The 3,531-nt window shown below is 34.7% G+C and overlaps 1 non-coding gene across 1 annotated transcript; it reads right to left on the bottom strand.

Moving 5' to 3' along the window:
* Positions 1 to 3,166: 3,166 nt before the first annotated feature.
* Positions 3,167 to 3,274, bottom strand: LOC131180331 (small nucleolar RNA R71). The gene has a single exon (XR_009149107.1). It is a non-coding gene; the product is annotated as a small nucleolar RNA R71 (small nucleolar RNA).
* Positions 3,275 to 3,531: the final 257 nt, after the last annotated feature.

The following is a 3,531-nucleotide window of genomic DNA, read 5'->3' as shown; positions in this document are numbered from 1 at the left end:
ATCTCCCTTCATCTTCTTTAAAATTTCCAAAACCCATTTGCTCTAAAACAAAGCTCTCATTCCACATTCTTCAAAACAGAAAATCCCTAAATCCTTCCTATTCATTCCCCGATATCTCTCTCACTCTGCCGAAGGAAATCATTCAAATTGATTCTCATTGAGTTAAAATTTTTCGACGCATTCTCTCTTGTCTTCATCGATTTGTGTTCTCTCTACAAGTATCAAGTATTGATTTCGAAACTTTGTTGGATATATGTTTTACATTTTGTTTGCTTTTGTCTTTCACTCTTGAAATTAGTTGATGGGTTTTCTTATATTGAGTATTTTCATGACAATAAAATGCGCTATATGACAAAATCATGAATTTGTTGTTGTTGATTCTCAAAAACCCTAATATTTCTTACTGTTAGTCTTAAAATTTTTGAATAATACATGACATTGCATTAAAAATGTGTTGGTATACTTCTAATGGTTATACGTTGACTGCTTACATTATTCATTTTGTGAACCTAGCTTTATCTATCCCTACTGCTAACTTTTTCAGATTTGGTCATGGCACAGTCAAAAGGAAAAGGCAAAGAAAACGTCACCACACCCTCATCATCTTTAGATTCTACCAATGCCAGTGTTCCTTCATCACCTCCTCTGCAAAAAAAAGCTCCTTTGGTCATTGGAAAAACAAAAGAAAAGTCTAAGAAGAGGACTAGTGAGCCTATCCGAGAGAAAGGTTCTAAGAAGAAAAAGACTTCAAAAGCTCCAATTGTACTTATGGAAAGGCCCATTCATGAACCAAGGTACATTCACTGGCCTGTGATGCATACATTTTGCATAGTCATTTAGGTCTAATTTCATAGCCATTTTATTCTATTATTAGTTATTTTTAGCTAATCTCATCAGTAAATTAGTTAGTTTTTCATAATTGTCGATTTTGGATTAATTTGTAATTTTTACTTTGTTTTGTAGGAAAAATGGTGTTTTTGAAGGACTGAAGAGAAATTTTGCCATTGAGGAGTGACTTCTACAGCCAAAGATGTTAAAAACAAGTTTTCAAGCTGAAATATGCATTGACCAAATTGTGCATAACTTGCCGCATAAGCTATGCAGATCTGCATAAGGAGAAAAATCACTGTTCCAATACCTGCCGAAATGTGCATAAGGAGACTGCATAGCTTATGCACATTCACACCTCCCTTATGCACTCTCACGGAATTGTGCATAACCTATGCACCAAGTCATGCAGTTTCGCATAAGTGAACCAGAACCAGCCGAAAATTGCATAAGGGACTGCATAACTTATGCAGTCCACTTATGCAGTCCCATAAAGAGTTCATTAATGAGCTGGCAGAAGATTCCCTCAGATAATTCTTCCTAGAACACACCATTTTAGGGCTCCATGTCAGAAAAATGCTATAAATAGTCTCATTTCCCATTTTTAGAGAGGGGACAAGGAGCAGAAAAGGAAAGGAAGAGGAGAGGCAGAATTTGAGGAGTCACTTTCACCTTCCACACCATTTTCAACCAAGATTTGCAGATTTCTTTCTTCCCTTATATTTTTCTACATTTCTAGTGTTTAATTTCTTATTCCTTAGCTTAGATTAAAGCTTTATTTCCATTTAAACTCAATATATCTTGTAAGCATTATGGATAGTGAGTAGTTTACTTTTGATTCTGGAGTAAGGGTTGTAATATTTGAGATATTTTGTGGATTTTGATTGGGTAATCCATATTTTGTGGTCTTAATGAGTTTTATTCATTTCTTGTGTGCTTAATGACATGCTTAGTGTAGGATCCCATTAAGTGATGTTCTTAATTCATGGTTGAAGCACCGAAAGGAGAAGGCCCTGTGATAGATAATCAAGAAATTGGACTTAATTAACTTAGACCTAGAAATAGGCTAAGGATTAAGAGGATTCATAGATTAATTAAAGAACTTAATGGGTCTTAATTAACTCTAAGTCCACGAAAGTAGGATTAGATCGATTAAGGCACTCTTTGTCTCACTCGAAAGGGAATTCAAAGGATTTAAGAATTAATCTCCTTAAAACCCATAAGTTTTATAAGATTGGATAACCAATTTAAAATCCCAAAATAGCTCGAATATGAAATCCTGAACTCCGGAATCGCCTTTTTATCGTTGTCAATTTTTAATTGAATTTAATTACTTGCCATTTTTAATCTTGCCAAATTTCAACTTGCTTATTTCAATTTGATGCAATTTTAGTTTAATTAATACATTGTTGAATAGAATATTAATTTTGCACATATAGATTTCACATTCTCAATACCCATCAATTCATTACTTTAATTTCGAAAATATTTCAATTTACTCAACTTTTTATATCAAAAATTCAATCATTAACACAACTCCTCGTGGGAACGATATCTTTACTGTATTACTTGTATGACCCGTGCACTTGCGGTTGGGCCACATCAAGTTTTTGGCGCCGTTGCCAGGGAGTTGTTTGTTTAAGATTGAATTCTTGATTATTTTAGTTGTTTTTAGTTTTATCTTTGTTATCTTTTCATTTTGTGTTTGTTTGTTCTTTTTCAGGTACATTTAATCTTTTATGAGAAGAGCTAGAAGCACAAGTGACACATCCTTATTGTTTGATCCTGAAATTGAGAAATTTTGTAAAGCCAACAAGAAAGAAACCAGAAAAAGAAAAGAAGCTTTGAGAGAAACTGAATTAGAAGCAGACATGGCTGATGAAAGAATTAGAATTGATGGCGGCAATGCTTGAAATGGTCAAAACAATGAAAATGCAGCCCAAGGTTAAGAAGTTGTAAATGCTAATCTGCCTAGGGGAAGTATGATGGATCATGCTTTTCCTCATTTTGATGACTTGAGAGAAAGCATAGCAAGACCAAGAATCGATGCAAATAGTTACAAGATGGATTTTGGAGTTCTTCAAATGATTCAAAATTCTCAATTTGGAGGACATCCTTCTGAAAATCCACACACACACCTGAAGAAGTTTGCTATGATTTGCGACATGCAAAAACAACCTGGAGTGTCTGATGATGCAGCAAGATTAAAGCTATTCCCATTCTCTTTGAAAGATAGAGCATTGGATTGGCTTGATTCTTTACCTCACAACTCCATTACAAATTGGGAGCAACTCACTAATGCATTTCTTGCACAATATTTTCCACCTGGAAAAACTCAAGAGTTGAGGAATCAAATGACAGCTTTCAGACCAAGAGAAGATGAAACTCTCTATGAGTCATGGATGAGATGGAAGGAATTAGAAAGACAATGCCCACATCATGCCATTCCGAAATGGATGATAAATCAGAATTTTTACACCAATGTCACTCCTACAATTAGAGGGATTATTGATGCTCAAACAGGAGGAGAATTTATTATGAAGCATGAAGATGAAGCTTATGAGCTATTGGAGAAAATTGCAAAGAATACTCATCTTTGGAGTAGTCCAAGAGGACCAGCTCCAACTCAAAAGAGGCAAGCTGCTGGAATGTATGATCTTGATCCATTCAACATGATTAATGCAAAGTTTGATGCACTTACAA

Source organism: Hevea brasiliensis, chromosome 5 (assembly GCF_030052815.1).
Source record: "Hevea brasiliensis isolate MT/VB/25A 57/8 chromosome 5, ASM3005281v1, whole genome shotgun sequence".
Classification (NCBI taxonomy): Eukaryota; Viridiplantae; Streptophyta; class Magnoliopsida; order Malpighiales; family Euphorbiaceae; genus Hevea; species Hevea brasiliensis.
This window is presented reverse-complemented; position numbering and strand designations above follow the sequence as displayed.